At 39.0% G+C, this 22,728-nt stretch overlaps 1 protein-coding gene across 2 annotated transcripts in view; it reads left to right on the top strand.

The window, feature by feature from the left end:
- Positions 1–8,897: 8,897 nt before the first annotated feature.
- The window catches only part of frem1a (Fras1 related extracellular matrix 1a), a 60,794-nt gene continuing 46,963 nt past the window's right edge, over positions 8,898–22,728 (top strand). For both annotated transcript variants that reach the window (XM_015344957.2, XM_006629720.3), the window contains exon 1: positions 8,898–9,035. The gene's annotated coding sequence lies outside the window, so the exon portion shown is untranslated. The remainder of the gene's footprint in view (positions 9,036–22,728) is intronic.

The raw sequence follows: 22,728 nt of genomic DNA, 5'->3' as shown, positions 1-22,728 counted from the left end.
AACATTATTGTCAGTAAATTAAACTTCATTTTGTCTATAATTGACATATACATGTACCTTTCAGGGATATCTGGACTTCAAGAAATACCATCATACTGTATATGTAATGAATTTAACAGATACGTGTTCAGTACTGTGCAGTAAATTGGATTAGGGTATAGAAGCTCAATGTAGTAATGTGTCATAAATTCAGAATCAACATGAGCCTAGATTAGAAAAGAAATAAAACATACAGTATCGAAATATATCATAGACTTAGATTAGGGAGGTGAGACAAGCTGTCAAAAGTATATTCTTCTTACTGTATGTTCTTTCTTATTCTTCTGATATTCATCAGCTGAACTAAGAAAGGAACAACATGATTGTGAAGTGGTTAGTACTGCTGACTCACAGCTCTGGGATCAAGGGTCAGTTATGGCTTTGGGTACCATATCTCAAAAGAAAACAGCAACGTTTATTTACTTGAAAGGTAAAACGCACTTCAGCATTCAACATTATATTGTGTAAGTTACATTTTTGTGCATAATCTTGATATTCACAGATCACTGTAGTCCTCTGTGTCCTTGGTTAACACCTTCTTACATCTTAGCTAATACAAACAAAAACACCACTTGTTGCTATTGCCTATTTACTGTTGTCTGAAAAAATAAAGACTTAGTCTATTTTTACATGACCTATTAATCATCATAGTTTTAATACTACATATAAATAAAACAATCTGGTTCAGTTTTGATTTGCGTCTTCATGCTCTGACCTTAATGTTATCTTATCTTCCAGTAGGGGGCAGCCCTGACTGTCCGTATGATTTAATGTTTGCTGTTCATTTCAAATTTCCGTTGCTGAAAGAGAAGAAAGGCAACAAATGAGAGAAGATCGTTCAACACATCTTGCTCAAGTCATTTCTAATGTAGAACATTCACTCTGAATCCATTCCGAACACTCCGTATCCAAAAAGAGTACCTATAAGGAATTATATTTGACTACACTTCGGCATAAGAGATGTCGATGTGATGAATTTCCGCATTTAATTATTCAATTAATACATGTTCATCTTTTTCCACAAAAAGCCTGTTATTTTGACAACGATAACACTGCTTAAGTGTAAATGCAACAAAGAACAAATCTTCCAGGAGGTTTGTAATGTGAACAATTACAGTAAATGTAATTACTGAACAACAAGAATAATAATGGTAATTTTAATCATGCGTTATCAATATAGAAGATAATTCTAGGTCTAGGTTTTTTGTGCATGTAACATTTAAAAAAAAATCAAAATCAACAAGTGACTGTGCTCACAAGTATTTAAATGTATCACAGCCTGTTGGCAAAACAGATTAAAAAACAAAAGGAAATATAAGATGTATATGTTCTGCCTGTCCTTATAAATGATGGCCTTATGTGATGTTACAATCCAAGTATAGTGCACAGGATTACAGCATTTGATCTTCAATTTGCCATATTCCTACTAGGTTTTGGTATTGTTTGGTTACCAAAATTGTATGCCTTACTTCTTACTAATTTCCATGAATTTGTATGTGGATGTTCGTTGCTCAACTTCTAAAAAAAATGGAGGAAAATAATATACTGGAGGTAGATCAACTTATGTATTCATTGAATTCTTAATATTGTGTGGTTACCTCTGTATACCCATTAAAATCAGTCTTATATCGTACCATTGAATATTTATAATGCAGCTAGGAATGCATTGTATTGGTAAAGAGAAGCATTTTGAAAATCAGCTTCAAAAAATAAAACAGTCACCATTTGTAGAACTGCAAAAAACATACACATGTGTCTTCAGGGGTGAGTGTTCATGAATCTCCTAGTTTTCTTGAACAAATCGTTTAAATTAAACTACAGACATGACAGCTGTTGTTTTTCTGAGTGGTATTTCACAAAGAACAGAAAACAGTCTGGTCATTATGGTCTGTGTCAAATGACTAAGGGCAAGATGTGTCTCTCTAGTGTTGTTTGTCTTTCACAACAGATCCCAAGCACATTTTCTTCTGAACCACTAGACAAATAACAGCCCTGAGTCACCCAATATCTTGTAATGCTTCATCTGAGAAAAATAATGATTATTGCCTTTAGTGAAAGGATATGAAAAAGTACATCAAGTGCTTGTTTATTCGAGAAATTACTTTTTTCTCCTTAGCACAAGTATTAGGCTTTGTCACAAGATTACAAAAAAACTACATTAAAGGATCTGCCAAAAAGATACCTCAGAACTGTCACGCCCAACATCCCTCCCTAGAGGGCGCTCCACTACTCACGTTATTGTCCTTGTGATTAAGCTCCCCAGGTGTACCTTCTTAGGTGTATTATTTAAAGACTAGCTCCTCCAGTTCTCGGGGCTCATCATTAGGGTAAGGATGTCGCGAGGCCCGCCTGGCACCAGGAAACCTAAGTCCGTCTCCTGAGGGCACAGGCCTCATCCCCGACACCTCCTGAGCCCGGGGTCTGGAGGATCTCGCCCCGTCACCCCTGGACCTCCATGTTTTGTATCTCCGTGTGTTCCCTCCTCTCGCGGATTTTAACCTTGTGGCGTCCCAGGATGGATTTCTTGATGACGGACTCTCGGACTGTGCCCTGACCTGCCTTTGGACCCCATTCTTTGTCTTCCCCGTTCACTGTCTCACGGATTGTCACTATTTGTTTGTGCACTATTAAACCCCTGTGTATTCCTTTTTACCACGCCTCCTGTTTTCTCCAGCTCTTACCGCATCGCATAGGGTCTACTACATGACCCGACACGGATTTCAGTCCGTGTCCATGACAAGAACATGGGCAGGAGACAGACAATCCACGTCTCACTGAAGATCTAGAAAGAGACAGTTTAAACTGCAAAAACTAGAATGTTTTGCAGGCATTAGGATGTTTGCTTCACAGCACTGGGGCCCTGGATTAATTTCCAGATCTGGGGCACTATCTTTGTGGAGTTTGTATGTTCTTTGCATGTTCACGTGGGTTTTTAACAGGTGCATTCCTTCCACAGTCTAAGGACTTACTAGCACCTGTATGTTAATTGGATTCTGGGAAAACTGGCCCTGGTGTGAGTGTTTGCCTACACTGTTATGGACTGGCATGCAGTCCAGGGTATATCATGTTTTGCACACATTGCTTGATGGGATAGGCCCCAGCTCCCCACCCCTGAATTGGATGTTTTGCTTTCCCTTTTGAGCACTTCCAGCATTGGGTCTGTTCTGGTATTTTATTATTTTTTAAGTGTACACCAGAAAAAACAGGGATTATTCCTGCATTACTGAAAAATACAGTACCTTAATGTTGTGAGCTATAAGTGACTGATATATTTATACAATAAAGAACTATAATAAAGTATATATTTTGCATTTATTACAGACAAAACTAACGAAAGATAACAAAACCTTTCTATAAACACTACCTGTACAGTACACCAAAAGTAAATTTGGCATTTTCAGCCCTGGTTCTGGAGAGCCCTGCTCCAGCAGGATTGATAGAATATGTGGTCTTTCAACAAGCTTTATAATCAATGTGTTCAATTAAGTAATTAAGAGTCCATTTGAACACAAATTGAACAACCCTTCAGCCTTCAAGGACCAGTGTTGCCTTCACTGAAACATTATTCCCTTAATTAATCAACTGTGTTTCTAATCATTAAATATCAGGTAATTTAGGGTGACCTTAAAGAATAAGTGGACTGGGGAGCTTCCAGTTACCAGTCATTTTTTTCCAAGTGGCAATATGGTAACCAGCCGTCGGTTTAAAAGGGGATGCTAATAATCCTGAAATGTCACAGATCAGAACAAAAGATGTGTTTAATGCCAATTAGGTTTTAGCAACAAGGAACCTAAAGTGCTTTGTAGAGGAATGAAACATTTGATATAAAACACCAGAATTTGCTCCTGATTCATTAATTTCCTCATTTACTGGCAACCCTTTAAGCACAAGGTGAGGAACCAATACTTGTTCCACTTCACTACTAGAAATAATCCTCTCGTTCGTTTGTGGTTGACTGAAAAGTAGCAAGAAAGGTAGAAACAATGCTGAAATACTTCTTAGTGACATCTAAGAAATCTGCCCTGAGGCTATTAAAACTGAAAATGCTAGGGGGGACCATTCCATTGGATGCAAAGCAAATATGATTTGGAATTGCAGCAGTTGAATGGTGTGTGGATTCATCCAAGAAGTCTGACATCGGTATGTATATTTCTAGCACTGGAGTATTACTTTATCAAGTATTATTAAGTGATAAGTAACATGCGCTCTCACACATGCACAAGTTCTTATACACGCACCCGCACTCACACAAGCACACACTTGCACACACATTCACACTCACATTCATGCACACACACACTCGCACTCACACAAACACTCACACTCTTATACACACTCATCACTCACACACAGTCACACACAGTACACTCACATGCACTCACACTCACATACACTTGCACACGCACTCACACACACTTGCACATGCACAAGCACTCACACTTGCACACCCATTTGCGCACACGGACTCACACAGGCACTCACACACTCGCACACGCAGTCCCACTCGCACATCCACTTGCATTCGCACACACACTCACACTTGCACACACACTCGCACAAGCACTCACACAAGCACTTGCAGATGTACTCACACTCACACACACACTCGCACACAAACTCCCACATGCACACGCATTCACACTTGCACATGAATGAATCACTACAAAAACTGAGTAGGTGCAAGAAAAGAAGAGTTTTATGAGCTGATTCAGTTTCACTATGGCTTATGTTTACTGTTCCATTTTCATATACATTACAAGATAAGATAATGATCTTATCTTATAATGATCTTATCGTATATGTTTATCTTGTATATCTTATATACATGTGTTTGCTATAATCTTTTTGTGGCTTCTGCACATCTGAGTTACATGTTTGACAGCTGAAAGTGCTAATTGCTAGTTTCTACATAGCTGGTAGAGAATTGTGTAACCACAGGACCCTTTAGATCTGTTAATCACTAAAGAATGTTAACAACTCCCCTTGACAGATAATAACTACATCAAACAATGTCCCATACACCATACAGTCTATGTCTTTAGTTTGTGTTATAATTAATAGAGACATTAGTGGGTGTACATTGATTGTTGAATGAACATTTAACAATTTTAATATAACTGGTGCCTTCGTAACTGTTTAAAGGGCTACAATTTGTAATTACTTAACTGTGTTTTGGCCCTTGTTCAAAAGAAGAAATAAAGAAGGTAAGGGTAATGACAAAGTGCAAAAGAAAAGTGTTAAAAATCTAGCTTATGTCAGTAGGACCTATTTGTACACATCTAAGAGCAGCTGTAAGGCAGTTAGCCTCTTCTCTGATTATAGGTGTTGAATAGCGGCCTTTCATCTGTTTTCTGCGCAGATGTAATTGGAGTCTATAACTTGCCTCACATATCCTCTTGAAGGAATCTAAAACTTTTCCAAAACTTGTATCACAGTTGAGATGTTTGGTCCAACTATTATTATGACACTTGGATATGACTGGAATCCTGAAGATTATTTCTATAATTTTCCCTCTATTAATAAATATAAAGGAGAACATCAAAATGAAGAACAAATGTCAGTATTCTGCAATCTTTAGAGAAGGCGCACGTGCACTGCAGCATCACCCTACCTGGGATTGAACCCACAATCCCCCATTCAAGGACCCTAATTTATAGTCCCACCTGTGGCATACTGGTAGGAATATACACTGTATATTACAGTGGACTGTAGACTGATCCATTATTTAGCCTTGGCTTCCAGTAAGTCAATTATACATATTAACCATGTTTTAACTCATTATTTGAGAACATTACAAGACACTAGGTGTCCAAAAATATTACATATCATAGTATGTTACAGGTTTTGAGTAATTAAAAATAAGATTCAATGTGAACAGAGAGCCACTATCTTTGATTGCTGATTAAATTGTCGTAAAGAAGACATAGGAAGGGAGACAGAGCAAGCAGTTCTTCAAACTATTTATTTTAGTATAAAATCACTACATTTTGTGAAGCTTATTTGCTTTTCTTTAGAAGAATCCACATAGTTCACATTACTGTATTGTGCTTTGCTGAAAATGCTGAAAGCTACTATTTCAAGACTGAATCCTTATTAATCATTAATCTGTTCTATATTAACAGGTTGTTGAAGGATTAAATTATTTGCTTCAGTGCGCAGAACTTGAAAGCGTTGCTAGGGGAACCTACTTGGAAACGAATGTGAAGCCAAATTACAGAACACAAAGCACAAAGTTAAGACCCGTAAACAATGAGGGGGGTGAGAGGGGAATTTTTGACCTTGTGAATAAACTTGAAGACAGTACATGCTGAATGATACTGTAAGGCATTGCATAGATGGGGCGGAAATGAGCCATCTCCTGTAATTATTCTTTGTCTATCTGACTGAGAGAGAAAACCTGGATCCACTTGTCTTGTTAGCGGGTGAAATAAACATTGCAGTTTAATGGGCTCGTGGGATCTGAGGAAACATGCTCTGTATTTCCCTTGTTCTCGTCAGCTGTCAAATGGCTGTTGTTGCAACTTTAATGAGTCTCTTAGCAAATCCTTTCAACGTTTTGTTAATGTGACTTGAAAAAAAAAATCCTGTGTGCTTGACTCTTGATTTTGTGAGCTGTTTTGTTCTATAAAATTAGTTTTTTTAAGAGACCCATAATTGCAAAATTTTAAATTTAGGTGCAGAATCAGATGAAGAAAGAAATACAGGAATAAAAGTATTTCACCGCACTTACAAATATTTAGCAATCAAAGAAGCAGTATTTGGTATTATGAAGCACTTAAAGCAGGGCTTTTACTTATCATTTGTGGAGAATTCAGAAATAAGCCTAAAAATAAAGAGAGGTGACACTTTTGCTCCTCCCTGTCACATTGCCCCCAATACTCTCCCCTATGTTTCCATTCATTTTAGGACATTGGAAAACTTTAACTGGCAAGAACCTGGGCTTTTACATTTTTAACATGTAATGTTACTGTAAATCTAAAGGCAAAGACAGTCAAATGATATTACAGTATATTGATAAGGAAAAAAGCACATAATCGGTTTTGGTTCTTGTTCAATCTAATTTATGTTTCGCGTCCTTTGCTTATTAGCATTTTGAATAAACTATTGTGAGTCATACCTTTGACAAAGCATTCCTCCTTTTATTAAATACACTAGGTAGAGGAGTCAAACAACGGAGGTGATCTTTATATTTACGTTCAGAAGTTCCCAATTTTTTTGCAGCTGAATATCTGTTTTTAAGCAGGGGCGCCCACACACATAGATAGACATAATTCAATTCATCTTTACATGAGCGCTTGTTTGGAGGTCAAGGAGTGCGCGTGTGTGTGTGTGTGTGTGTGTGGGGGGTTGCTGGAGAATAAGGGTGGCACAGAGGTATCTGAAATCATAAGGGTTCTTTGTGTGTAATGAAACTGTTCTCTGAGGGTGATTGATAATGATAAAAGGAAAAGGTCAGCCAAGAAGGGGGTTCCTCAATCAGCATCTTCCGATGCCTGGTGACCTTTAATTAGGCTGGGAGTAACGTTAACCTCTTTACTGCTAGGGGGACAAGAAGCTAAGTATGTTTACGTGTGTGTGTGTGTCTGGAAAGATGAGCCGCAATGACACCGGCAGCTGTTTGGTTTTAAACAAACTTTGCTACAGTAAATATAATTCACTATCTCCAGCACAGTTCAATCTCTTAGTATTACATTATGTTTTACGACAGTACAACAATAATGGACTGCAACGACATGACAGTCCATATTTGTTTATTTTTACGAAAAGGTTAATGGAATTTAATTTATGTAATTAGAGGCATGAGACAACCAGACACAGTACTGTAGCTCATTAAGCTTTGAAATTGTTCAATGTATTACTGTTTTTGGCAGTGGGAGGAATTTGCTTAGGAGTCATTTTGATAAGGCAGAATACATAGACTCACATAAGCAGGAGACTAAAATATCTAAACCAAAACAGAATTCGAACCGAATTTATTGATGCATAAAACAAGGGAAGTAAGTCCCTGACCTCCCAGACCACACAATATTGACATTTTGCTCCTCTTTGAGTCTCAGCGGACCAGGAAGTGCATTAACCTTGTCACTCACCTGTAAATATTCATTCATTTCATTATGTAAAAATTTCCAGCCCTCTTGTTCTACTTTATAAGGAACTTAAACACCAGTTTTGTATTAATGTAATTTCAATTTTGTCCCCATCCATTGATGGTCACCCCACCCCATCGACTGGAAAATATGCCTTAAACAATGAACATATGGAAAACATTCAAAACATCCCTTATTAGTAGTAGTATGTGTAGCAGTAGCAGTAGTTTATATAAACTTTTGATTTTTTCTCTGCAAACATTTCATTTTCTTACCTCCGTTGATCCTGGTTTTATGTTTTGAACTGGTAAAACAATGTAGTGAGAACCAAGCTTTTACTGGGATTCACACAATGACATTTAAAAAATATATATTTATTTTTTCTTTCGAACACTATAAAACAAACTCTTCAGAACCAAGGTAGAGACACTGCACAGCAAATTAATCTCTTTTCATCTGTTTTCATTCTCTCCAAGCTGAACCTCAGTCTGTCTAGATATGGCCACACCACCCTAAATGCCTTAAAACGTGATAGTCAAGATGTTGTCAAAACCCGCAGTCCCCAAAGCAACTACAAGAAGGGCCTTTGATCTCAGCCTTCAGTGTTTATGTTTTCTTCTTTCCACCCTGATTAGCTGCTTTTTTCAAGCATTTTCTGTTTTCATCTTTTGCAAACCCCCTCAGTGTAGGAAACCCCCCCTCGTCACACTGCCACTACACACACCTACCCTCATCTCTCCTCCCTCTCCTCAGACTCAGAGTATGGGATTTTGGGTGGGAGCAAAGCTCTCTGACAACTAGGAAGTGGGGTAAGGAACAGAAGAGGCACTTTCAGTAGCTGCTGTGCTCTTTTCCAAAGCAGAGGGAGAACTTACATATTTCAAGTCTCAGCTGCTGATCAGTGATCAGGTAAGAGCATGCTGGCTTGAGTGTAAGCCGTACAGCAAGTGAATAGTGGTGTTGTGTGAGGTCTTAATTCTGACTACACATTTCCATATTTGTCTTTAGTTGTCTGTTGCAGGTTCATTATTGCATTGTAGTGTTGTAGTGCATTGTAATGCTGTTTTAACTTGCTTTGTTTTGTGTAGTACTTTACTTTGAATTTACCATTTAATGCTTTGTGTATATGTTCATACACTAATGGTTATGGGTTTCACCATGATTGTTTTACTTCTTTATCATGATATAACCAGCTTACATTTTTTCCATGAGGTATCTTTCACTCAATTTAACCTGTTTTACCTTCCACGAGTGGGTTACAGAACTTGGATTAAATTATTATTTGTTTTGCTTACTGGATAGACTTACAGAGAAGAAAATAAGGCTGTAAATACAAAACATACAATTAATAAATACAGTACAAATAATTAATTAACAGTTAATGTCTTACCAATTCCTCTTTTTCAAGCATTGTTCTGAGTATATGGTTTTGATCAAATTTTGAAATCTTGTTTTTAAGAGTTTGGTGCTCTTAAATGGAAAAGGGTGTTGTGCTTTTGATAAAATTAACTACTTATGTTATAGAGAGGAGAGCAATAGGTTCTCAAATTTTAGAATTGGTCATTAGAGTAACATTACACTTAAAATAAATGCAGCTTTGTATTTATCAGAACTTTGAAAGTCAGATTTTATTATGCCACCCAACAATTTGGACACTAGAAAACACTGGATAAGTTCTTTTTCTCCCTGAATGTATAGAAGATCAATCAGTTTAAGAAGGTTTTGAGGAATTTAAAATATCAAGCTATTCCTCTACCCCCAATGTCCTGCTCACAAAGAAGCATTTATATTGTAAATTGTAATTGGTTGGAATTGTAAATTGTAATGTTGGAATTGGTTAATTAATTTACAGCACTTAAGTGATGTATAAACATGTGTCTATCTAGTAAGTATTCAATGTCTTATATACTGCAATAATTTGATTTAATGTTTAATTAAGGCTGGATTGTCCTTAACACTGACCTATTTTTCATATGCTTCCTTCAAAACATTTAGCTTATTCTTGGCAAGACAAATGCTATACAGTATGTTAAGTGAAACAAGACAGCAGTTCCCTGTCTTTGGTGAGCAGACAATGGAATTCCCAGCTGTGTTAAGACAGTTGTCAAGGAAAATATGGCATTTGTCTGAAATTGCAAATGCTTAGTGTTGTGTGCTCTAAGAACAATTGTTGGCAAAGAAAATTTATAGTTTAAGCATTCTTTGAAGTGAAAGGAGTACCGATTATTATCATAAAGTAACAAACATTATGCACGGTTGCACATTATGCATATCATCAGCAAAAAATCTAAACTCTGCCTGTGGTTTTCTGATTTGGTTGCATTCTACATGATGTTCAGTAATGGGTTCACAATGGGTTCAAAGCAATTAACAGATTATCAGTCATCTTGTGTGAAACAAGAGATGACTCAGAATTACTTAAACCAAAGAAGCTCTTCATAAACGCAATCCTATCATATAAGGCAAATTATCTTGTAATTATAATAAATTCTATAACCATTTGCAAGAATTTTATCAGTAACAACATTTGAAAGGATCTTCATAATAGAGTGCATATACTGTACAGTATCTAAAAAACAAAATGTAGATTACAAATTTCACCCGAAGAAGACGATCTGATCCCCTGGGCAGAGCATTATGAAGAAGCATTTAATCCAGAATTAGGAGGTAGAGGTTGTCCCAGTGACAATGGCTAAGCAAAACTGCATCCTGTGAGAGGCACAGGCCACCCACCCAGAATGCACTGGGATCTTTTGATATGGGCAGAAACAACATGACCAGTTTGGGTCCACCCACAAAGTACTGTAACGCTTACGGCCGACAAGCACTGTGTGTAAGAGCCAGCGTACCAGAGCGGGTGACGTCACCGCCCTTCCCTGTGATAGCAGGACCACAGCTACTGGGCTGTGGAGAGATCTCTCTTTAGCTCATGGGGCTAGGTCGCTGCAGAGAGACGCGGAAGTCCCGGGTTCGAGCCTCCAGTCGGGATGGGGCCGACCAGATGCGGCAAGGGCGCCCGCCTGAGCCCCCGTTGCGTTACATTGGTGTCAGAGTGGGATGGGATAGCCCTTCGCCGGGGACGGCGATTTAAGCGGGGGAGAGTGTAACACTTACGGCCGACAAGCACTGTGTGTAAGAGCCGGCATACCAGAGCGGGTGACGTCACCGCCCTTCCCTGTGATAGCAGGACCACAGCTACTGGGCTGTGGAGAGATCTCTCTTTAGCTCACGGGGCTAGGTCGCTGCAGAGAGACGCGGAAGTCCCGGGTTCGAGCCTCCAGTAGGGATGGGGCCGACCAGATGCGGCAAGGGCGCCCGCCTGAGCCCCCGTTGCGTTACAGTACTATATATCAGCCCCCTTAAGTTGACCGCCCCACAAACAGCACAAATTATGAAACCCCATTAATTCGTTAGTGCTGCATTTGTGCAGGTTTGTGCCGTTTAAAGTAGCGTGACTCTCTACAAGGAAGTTTACAGGTGTAAGAGCCATGTGATGTTTTAATTTGGTTATATAAGTTTAAAAACAATCCTGTAAATATGTTGATGTTCTACTATTTGAAAACCACATTGTGTTGTTTACGGAAATTGCTCATATGCCTTTAAGACTGTCAATCGCTGATGTTGATTAATGTAAATTCTAGATGATTTAGTTTTCAAAAGCCAGAGAGGAATTTGAGTGCAACAGTTCTGACGTGCTTGTGTAGGTGCGTTTTTGTTTAAATGAGCTTTGAGGAATAGTCTTGGTATTGTGGAAAACGTCTCCTTTTTTTGTTTGACGAAAACAAAGTGAATGTGAATAAAACACGTTTCATTTTTAAACCTGGCGACGTTTATTGTGGAGTCTACACGGACAACGTCAGCCATAAGCTCGCCTTTCTTACGGTGGAATTCGGATACTACAACAGGTATCAACGAAACTCGGTACTTTAACTCCCGAATGTGATGAAAACAATGGGTGCAATTTGTTCTCTGAGTCTGTCTGGCCGGGTGGGGTGGGTGTTTAAATATTTTTCATTATGTTTTTCTGGCTTGATATCACTCTGAGACGTACAACAACAGCAAGGTCAGGACCACCAAATCTTTCAGTTGTGATCTTTTGATGGTTTGACCCCAGCCTTTGTAATTTCACATCTTTATGGTCGCGGAACAAAACAGAGCTTTAATCCTTTACGTTTCCTTGAACACTGTAACACACCAGATGATGCAATTTTATAATCAACTCTTTACTTACTAATATGCTGTGTTTTGTAACCGTATAGCTTAATAAGCATTATAACAAAACTTTTCGCTTTGGATTTTATTGGATTCTATAGCAATACACACAGTTTACTGGATATATTGTAAAATGTCATTATCTAAACAGTTAAGGTGATCTTTACAACACAGAGGCAGCAAATGAACAGTTTAGCTCGTACCCTTAACATTTTAAAGACAATAAATATCCATAAACATATGAGCCTCCTTAGATGTGAATAATACTTAAGTCATGACGAGTGCCAACAAGTTAACCATCTATGACATAAAACTGTGGTTGTAATGTATGTAAAATCACTGTGATTGTAAGATCTGTTTTTTTTTTTATTTTCTAAAGCACGTTTTCCTTATCTTTCCCTATCATGACACGCTGTTGTCAAATGCGTGACTATGGGATACCATTGCGACAAGTCCTTCACAGCATGTCATGATAGGGACCGCATATATATTGCAGCAGTGCAACAACAGGGGCGTGACTATCGCTACTAGTACTATCACGACAGGCGCCTTGCTTCCACAGCACCCTGGCACCACTGTAGCAAAAAAGAGGTCATAATATCATGACATGATTTACACAGGACTTTGTGTCAGGACATGGCACATCTTGTCAGGGTATGTCATATCGCGAAATATGGACGTCCTGACGTGACACGGGCCCAGGGCGTTTTGTCGGGATATGCCGTATCGCAATATACGGAGTTCATGTCGGGATATGCCATATCACGATATACGGACTTAATGTCAGGACATAGGGGCAGGGCGTTTTGTCGGGATATGCCATATCATGATATATGGATTTCATGTCGCGACATAGGGGCGGGGCGTTTTGTCGGGATATGCTGTATCTCGATACATGGACTTCATGTCGCGACAGTGGCGCCAGCGCAGCTGATAATAACGCGGCTGTTATTGTGATGTGATCATGATGCGCGCCCCCCTATTGTGACACGCTGAATCATGAAAGCGCTGTGGATGCCATGATGTTCTTTGTCTGCTATTCAGTTTTGAGCTCTGTGTGACTTCTCTTAGATTGATCAGTTATTCGAAACCAATGGATGCGTTACTGTATATGCAGCACACACGGTTAGTATTTGACAGTATTTGGACCAAGAAGAACATCCATCACCATTGTATCTACATGTTTTCGGAACTTCCGCGGTGGCGCTTTACCCAATCAGAGTGTTGCTAATCGTTTCACCCAATCGTGGCCCGAACTGTTCACCAAGATTCAGGCCGGGGGCCAATCACGGCTCTGAGAGCTGTAGGCTATCAGCGCCAGGTGGACCGATTGTTTACTGTTTCCTGGCGCTCCTGCCCTGTCAGTTTGTCCCTCACGTCACACAACAGGGAACTTGCCAGCTGTGCTAAAGGAGAACTCCCTCAGCCCGGGCTGCTGAGATCCGTGTTATACGCAGGGGTGTATTCGTTACACTGTCAATGATAATCTATTTTTAAATGCTTTATTTATTTGCAAAATAACTACATCGGCTTATTTTTTATTTTAACGTCTTTATTGATTCACAATGTCCCGTATTATTCGAAATAAATACATTTTTTATTTGCAATATAACTGTCTCCGCTGTTTTCTATAATGAATACATTGTATTTGAACATTTTAATCGTATATTTAAGGTAAGGGAAATACCTTCTGCTTTGTACTTCAAAAATGAATAGAAATGTAAAGCCTATAATCATTATATTATTATGCTTGTGCTCTCGTGTTGTACCAGCGGTAATTTGGTCCTGGTGTTGTTGGGATACAGCAACGGTGTCTCTTCACCAATAAAAGGAGTACACAAGCAATAAGTTTTTGCGATTTGTTTCGTTAAAAATTAAGAGAAAACAACTAACCCAATGAACTAACATAGTAACTCCTCCCTAAATGAAAGACTGGTTATTAGTGTAAAGGGTGCAAAGGCTTTATCAAAGGCTTTATGGTGGTCGTGACCTTGCTGTTTTTGTCAGAGCCATAAAAGGAAGGCGCTATATTGAAACCTATTTTAAAATCCATCCAACCGGACCAGACAGATTCAGAAAACAAATTGCACACATTTTTTTCCATCACATTCAGGAAGTTAAAGTACCGAATATGTTGGCACCTGTAAACTTCCTTGTGGATAGTCACGCCATAACCCGAAAAAACAAGGCGTTATATCTCGGAAACTAAAGCAGCACAAACGGGCACAAACGCAGCCCTAACGAATGCGGTGGGTTTCGTCGTTTGTGCCATTTGCTGGGTGGCTGGGGGGGGCAACTTCATGGAGATGGGCAAACAAACATGTCCTGGGTCATTACACTGCATACTGCAAAAGACACAACTTCACCTGGGAGAAATATGACGATCGAACAAAGGCGCTCATTTCTGTCTTCAGAGGTCAAGGTGTGCCCTCACGCTGTACTCTACACCAAGGATTGACCAGAAACACAAAGATAACTGTGAGCTAATCGTTTCATGTTTGCGCATAAGAACACTGTAAATACAAACACGTGGATAATGACAGTTTATTAAGGAACTTAGATATATGTTCACTTCTGATATGTGAAAATAAAAATATTTTTTCAATATTGCCGCGGTCTGCATGTGTAAGACGGTAGACTTTCCAATGTTGCTTCTTCTGTGGTATGAACTACCCGTGTCAACTTTGTACGTAGTGCCCCTTAAAAACACACTGGTTCTTCTTCACGTTGTGAAGAATGTGCTTTGCACAAAAAGACGAATGTGCTTTGCATAAAAAGTGAAACAGTAGTTTTGTTGTTCATAAAGTTGCAAATTCAAGCCTTTTTAAACATGTGACAGATGGGTCAAATCTTTACACGTCACTTGGTGGATATGTTTATTTAAAAAGGAGAGGTAGAAACTGATTACTTCTTCAGATTTTGAAAAAAGGACACTGCTACAAAGGATTAAGACGTGCTCATTAAAGCCTCTTTGTAAGAACATGCAATTTTTTTAAATCTACACCCGCTACTCTTCTGATTAGGGTATGATATTAGTGACAAATTTAATTTTCCTGCTCACACAAACGCACAGAAGATACTGGTATTAAATGCAAAATGCACCACCGCCACCGCCCACCCAGTCAAAGAGAGAAACAAAACAGGATTGTCATCCTCGGCAGACAGAGTCACTGGAGGTCAAGGTCGCCGTGCATGGTCACGTGATCACCCGAAAAACAAGGCGCTATATCTCGGAAACGAAAGCAGCACTAAAAAATGAGCTGAGTTTCATTGTTTGAGCTGTTTGTAGGGGGGCAACTTCACGGAGTATATCCCAAGCAATATGAGACTAATTTCAGCAAAATCAATTCAAAATATTCAAACACTCTCCTTCATAAAAAAAAACCTCATCAGGCTGCTCTTTTGGGCCAGCAGCTCTTCTGGCCATCATCGTCTGTTTCTGCCATCACAACCTTCCAGTCCCAAACTAGCTTGTACAGTTACAGTACCTGATAACTCAGGTACCTTTCCTCTTACTGCCCCTCAAGCTGCTCTCCTGTTCGCCCAGCACCTTCGGCTGCTCCCCATTTCCATGACACCTACTTTCACACGGGTCTCCGTGTCACCATGGCAGCCAGAACCAACACGATTCTGACATCGTCATAATTCTCTTGTGAAAATAACATCCTGCTCACCTGCACATGTCGGCAAGTGGTTCCTATTTCACCTGTTCACCAACCCTTGGCACACATGCTTCTCAAGCACCACGTTTGAACCCATTCACTCATACAACTGCAAGCTTGTAACTCATTCAGTCATTTGGTATACGAACGTACTTGGCTAAATATCCATTCAGTATCCATTCAGTGTGTTGAACTCTGCATCAGTGTTTTGGGGGATTTTGGGGGGTGTCTGGACAGCCTCATCCTTTCAGTGAGGCTGCCAAATTCCCTCAACAAGGTGAGCTATGCCAAATATACTCTGCATATTTTCGCTCTCTCTTGCATTTGATAGGATCTCACACAACTACTGAATTTCAGTTTGAATTTAAAATCTTCACACTGGTTTGTTTGTGACATATAAAATGGGGAATATGTTCTCGATTTCCAGAAGATTCTACAAGGACTGAAGGTTGGACTGTGAAAGTAGAACTGTTTAACCCTCTCCAAAAACATATATCTCATTAGGGAATAAATACTTTGTAATTGCTTGTAACATAGTGCCCTCCCAATTCTCATGTCTCATTAGGGGATAAAAGATCCTGTAATTGCTTGCAAAATTCTTGTGTTGGTTAATAGTTTTTGAAGGCAAAAGAAGTCTTTCATTATGACTGTGAGAAGTACAAGTGCAAATGATTCAGGAATGTCACGAATGACATTGAACAATCCCACCCTGAAATGTTACTCTGCCACAGGCAAAATGTAGACCCTAATTCCCACGTCATCTTCGGAGGAGTTTTAAAAAACATCACAAAGAAATAAGCTAAAATAAAATATTTCTATTGAGAAAGCCTGAATGTGCAAATATGTTGTGCTTTACCTAATTCCAAGACATCATCTTTTGTTTTTTAAAAATAAAATGAATATATAACACATTTGCGCATAAAAGTTCTGTACAAATTATTTCAGTATGACTTTCAACAGATTCAACAGTGACTTAGAAACATATTGTTTGTAATAAAAGTCAGTCTTTCTGCCTCCCCATCTGAGTTTGGGTCATTTCCAGGTTTTGTAGTACAGTGCTTTAAAAAAAAGTATTAAGACCCTTGCACAGTTTTCGCATTTTGTTGCTGTTTGAAGAAGAAATTAATATATTATGTACACAACCTTTAAAACACCTTAAAAGCAAAAGATATGAAATAAATTAATAGATTTTAAAGTGAAAGATATTGCATGTATTACATTAACAGATATTGAAATCCTTTGCTGTGGCAAATTTAAATTAATTTAGTATACAAAATTACTTTAGTGAGCCACACAGTTAGTTGAATGTCTTTGCTCTGTGTGCAATAATAGTGATTCACATGACTTCAGAATTAATATACCTCAGGTCCCTCAGTCAGATTGAATTTCAAGCAGTGATTCAACCATAAAGACAAGGAGATTTCCAGAAAACTCATGGATAAAGTTATAGAAAGGCACAGATCAGGAGACCCCTAATGTCTCATTGAGCATGATTTACTTGATCATTAAGAAGTGAAAGGTAACCACTTGCTAGACTGCCCCTTCACACTGAACAGCCAGGCAAGAAAGAAACTGGTTGGGAATGCCACTGTAAACTCAGCAGTGACTTTGAAACACTTACAGAGTTCAGTGCTGAGATGGAAGAAAACGTGTGCTGGTCATCAATATTCCACTCCCTTTGCTTGTAAGAAAAGAAGGGTATTTCAAATCCCACAAGGGGTTTGCAACAGAGCACCTGAGTGCCCCCTGCAAAAATGTAGCAAAAGGCCGGATTAGACCAAATTGAACCTTTTGGTCTTGATGCCAAACATTGTATTTGGCGAAGACCCAGCGTGACACATTTCCCTGTCATCACTACACCTACAGTACAGCCAAGCACAGTGGTGGCAGCTTTATGCTAAGGGGTAAGCTCTCATTAGCGGGAACTTTGCAAGATTGGCTCAAGGCAAAATAGCTAAAGGAAAATAATCCACCAAGCATAATGGACAAAATTGTACCAATCCAGTGTGCCAGTATGTTAAGTTGGCTGAAACGTGATTCTGGCTGTAATTGCTGCCAAAGGTCCCTCAAATCTTGAGTTTACAGGCCTGAATACTTATGCAATCAATATTATTCAGGTTTTTTTTCTCTTTAGTTTTTCCTGAAATGTACTGTTATCTTACCCTTAGAAGTCTTGTGGGCATTCAGGTTTACATGTTAAGTTTGAAAAAATATGTATTACTTTGTATCTTAATTAGGCACCATGGGAAAAGATCAAAACTTTTGCAAAGCAAGATTTATTAACAATGTTTAAAAGAGAGATCATTTATTCCAGAGCCGTCTTTCATCAGAATGGCAGAAAGCTTGACGTTCACTTTGTCTGACGGGGAGTATTATAAGTATGCTGCAGAACAAAAAATAACATCTTAACTGAATCTATTTTCGAAACTTTTTATTATAGTACTGTATTTGCAATGGAAGAAATTGTATATTGTCAGTGTTTCTCTGAGCTTGTTCACATGCAGTTTAACTGTCTGTCAGCTTAAATGCTTTACTGTAGTATAGGAATATTCTATACATGACTGTTGTGAAACAAAGCTTTATGTATATCACCACCAGTACATACAAACACTACACACAAAGTCCTGGCAATACAGTTTTTATTTTCGTCTTAAGCCATGTCCATTGATCCCAGATTTGTGAGCCTAATCTATATCACGCTAAATTCCTCATTCTCCCCTGCAACTATTATGGCTATAAAGTCCTGCACACGAATTTAGAAACCAGGAAAACTACATAATTAAAATAATCAATTATAAAAAGAACTAAAAAAAATCACTGCATTTTTGAACATGTCTTTCTAACAAGGAATTATGTTTTCAGAAAACATTTATTTACATATGGTTTAAAAGTGGTGTAAGAGCACAACATTGTTTTCAGAACTGGAAGATGGCTATCAGTTGTTAAGAGATGGAAAATACCATTAAAGAGGATCATTAAATTAGATGACATCAAAGCAAAAAGCAGCAACCCTGTCTGTATTTTAGGCACAGATTAAACTGATAATATGTCTACAAATGCATGTGTGAAATTGTTTAACAGGCAAGAGTTTTACTGCAGTTTGAATTCAATCTGCTTTAATTCCATTTGTTTATACTGCTACTCTTAAAATTCTCTGCAATTATTGTTCTGTATGTGCAGATGTGAGGCTGTGGATAATTAATTGTTTAAAAAATAAAAAAAACAACAGAAAAGGACATGAGAGAGCAAGTTCATATTATGCAAAGTCTTTGCCACATTATAGATTTTTTTATATCTCCATGACACCAACAGATGGTCCTTTTGTTTTGGGTACTCTAAAAATTTAAGGACATTTTGGCATAACACATGAACAATTCATCAGGGAATAGTGTAACATGATTGTGGGAAAGTTTCTGGTGTTAATCTCTTTAAGGGTGAAGAGGAATTTCACCCTTTTACCCATTAAACAAGCCTAATCCTCTTTGTATTTAGAATCTTTCAAGCAATGTAACCTTAGCAGGTCCCTTTACATTACCAAACAGGAACATACAGTACATTAAATAACAGTTGTTACATTTTGATTAGTTAATCTATTTTCTGCAGCTTGGATTTACAGAAACAAGGCCACACCTCTCTCATTTTAATCTGATAAAAAGATAACTTGTGATAATTTTCCCATTATCATATATAGTGTATTGACCTGCTTTGCAAATATAGTATTGTAAAACGGAGACCCTAATCAAAGACCAAATTCTGCAAAATTGGAAACATGGCACCAAGAACTCTGGGTAAATTTGAACCAGTATGAAACCAACAAAACAGTCAAACTGTTTATTAGTCAGAAGATTATGCCTCATCTTGTTTTTAACATCTGCAGTGGATTAAGTATGGTGTATGGTACTGCATATTGTGCATAACCACTTCAGTTTATCCTGTTGTGCATAATACTTGACAATCAGTCTGCATCACTCACAATCATCAGCCTGCTTCGCTTGCCTGTCATCAGTCAGCATCGCTTTCTGATCATCAGTCAGTATCGCTCTCTGGTCACCAGCCTGCGTCGCTCACCATGAACTTCAGTGTTAGTCTTCATCCTGCATTACTGCTTCTCCAGTCTTCATTCTGCACCCTGCAGCGCTGTTTCTCCAGTCTTTGTTCAATCTTCATCCTGCACGGCGGCTCCAAGCCTTCGCTCTCAATCAAGGACCCTGCTCTGTTGGCCCTTCTTTCCATGGCTTCTCTCCGGGGCAGCGCTCGTCTTCCAGGACCCCCAGACTTTCTTCCTGCTGCCCTTGACCCTTGACCAAAGCAGCCCAGTTCCTGTGCTCCCAACCTGCCCTGAACGCTGGTGCCTCTCTTTGGCTGCTCTCTTCCCTGCTGCCTTCCTGGTTCTTTTGGAGCAGCCTGTGATGTCCACTGTGATGTTTGGGCTCTTCCCCACTTTCTTCCTTTCAGCACCCACTTTCCCGGGTTGCTTGGTCACTTAGTCACTCTTTCTTTCCTTTTTCTTTCCAGTCCTGAGCCACCTTTCAGTCCCCCAGCGAAGCCCTTTTCTTTCCTTGGATTCCAGGGCCCTTGGATAACTAGGGGGTCTGTCCACAGCTGTGTTGCTCCGAGGCTCCGGAAACTGAGAGCTGACTAGAGGACGGTCATGAGTGTGACCCATCCTCAGCAGATGATTTCCCCCGTCAGTCCAAAGGGCGTCTGGGTATCCGGTATCCAGACCAGGTCTGACCCTGCTTAATTAGTACAGCTGTTTACATTCTTTCAGTAATGGATGTTCAATTGTTAAAATCGAAAGTGTTGTCAGAAAAAGATTCCTGAAAGTATCAAAAAGTCTCTGTAATAATACATCTGTTTTGACTCAAATCTTTGTGTGCTAATAGTGTTACACAATTGTATCCATTAGCTTATAGTCTTTAAAGAGAAGGTGTTGGACATTGTATGAATTTTCACCTAAAAAATAAACAAACAAAGCAACAAAAACACACCTGAAGTAAACTTTTAATGTCACAGCTTAGCAGGATAAGTGAATTCAATGACAGTACATTCACTTAACAAATTAAGTCATCTTGCAAGTTGTGTGGCCGGTGATGGTATGGTAACCTGTAAGAGGAACCTAGATATTGGTGAAGACAACGTTTAACTTACAAAAAATATGTAAAAGTCAAACATTTTGTTTCACAAATGAAATGACAGCGGCCAAAGTAGTTTACATAGCTGATTCTCTTCAATGTTAATAGATTTTCCCATATATTTTAGTAGTTCTAGCATCTTTGCAGTCACAAAATGTATTGTAAAGCATGTGTAGTAAACTATATAAATGAAGCCACAGTTGTACTTGATATAAGTTTCAAGTGTCTATATTACATTCTGTCACTATAGCCTGATCAGAGAAGCATGTTCTGCCAACAGAACAGGCATTGTTAGTCACAGAGGACTAACGACTCCTTAATCTGACCCCCAGGGCATGATAAAATCACACAGCATGTATGAGAAGAAGTGAACAAATTAATAAAAACATGACACAGGCCTGAGCCCCTTCCAGAGAGATGTCAATGGTCTTATCGCATACTCTTCTTAAGCTTAGTTCTTCTTCCCCTTGGTCACAGAAGTAATTAGGCATTAAAGCCTGAGAGCAATAAAAATCCCAGGATGTTCTAATTAGAGTGGCTCAGCTACGGGAGATCCGTCAGCACAGGTAATAGCTCTTTGATACTGCCTGTGTAATTCCCTTCCATGTAATTATTCTTGGCACTCTTGTTAGAGATTTGAGGGAGCCACAATATGGTGTCAGCACCTGAGTCTGTCAGGGATGGGATAAGATTTCGGTAGGTTTGTACAAAAAGGTAAAGTGGCCCCAGGCTGCAGCGTTGTTGTCGGTACTGAAGACATTTGGCAAATAAGCAGGTTTGTTTCAGACAGAGTGTGTCATTATCCAAGACAGGGCCTCTTTTTTGAAACTGCTTTACTGAATGATGAAGGCCAAGTTTAGGCTGGTAAATGAGAAGGCAGGAAGGAATGCAAAAACAGAGACACATACTTCCCACACTGCAAAAGCACTGACTCCAGAATATGGCTGCTGCAAAATCTCGCTGACAGGCACTGAATTTCGCCATCAGGAGAGAAAACAAAATATGAGTGTGACTCCCCCAGCGACTCAGTCATAGCGCTCTTAACAGCCTCTACTGTTCTCTGCGACTCGCTACAATAAAATCAAACTGGTTTGATTTTCTCGTCGCGAGTCGGAAATCTTAGGGGTGGGCAGTGAGCCACATGTGTACTTGTGAGATAATGTGCCCATTATATTGCACGTTATAGCGCAATACTAATTCATTTACAATATTTTTTTAAAGGTGTTTTGTATTTTTAACTGTGTTTTATTTTTGTAAATTCTTTCTATGTTTATAAAGAAAAATTATATTTTTGAAGATGTTTATTTGTGGAAAACAATGCCCATGTTACATTTTTCAAGATGTTTCCATGCTCGTTCTCCATGTTGTTTGTTTACTTTCGTGCGGTGCTCCTCTTGTGTTCCACATTGATTGGCTGCCAGAATGAGGCAACCTCGCGGTACTTTCATGGCGCAATACGAGATTTGGAACCGTGATGAAAAGTTGTGAGGGAATCATGTATTTAGTCACCCACTGCAATTCCTAGTCGCATAATTTGACATGCTCTCCGACTAGAAGTCATGTCGAGTCGTGTTGTGTGATGCCGGCTTTAGT

This window comes from Lepisosteus oculatus, chromosome 1 (assembly GCF_040954835.1).
Source record: "Lepisosteus oculatus isolate fLepOcu1 chromosome 1, fLepOcu1.hap2, whole genome shotgun sequence".
Taxonomy (NCBI): Eukaryota; Metazoa; Chordata; class Actinopteri; order Semionotiformes; family Lepisosteidae; genus Lepisosteus; species Lepisosteus oculatus.
The sequence above is the reverse complement of the archived record's forward strand: the minus strand, read 5'-3'. Positions and strand labels throughout refer to the sequence as shown.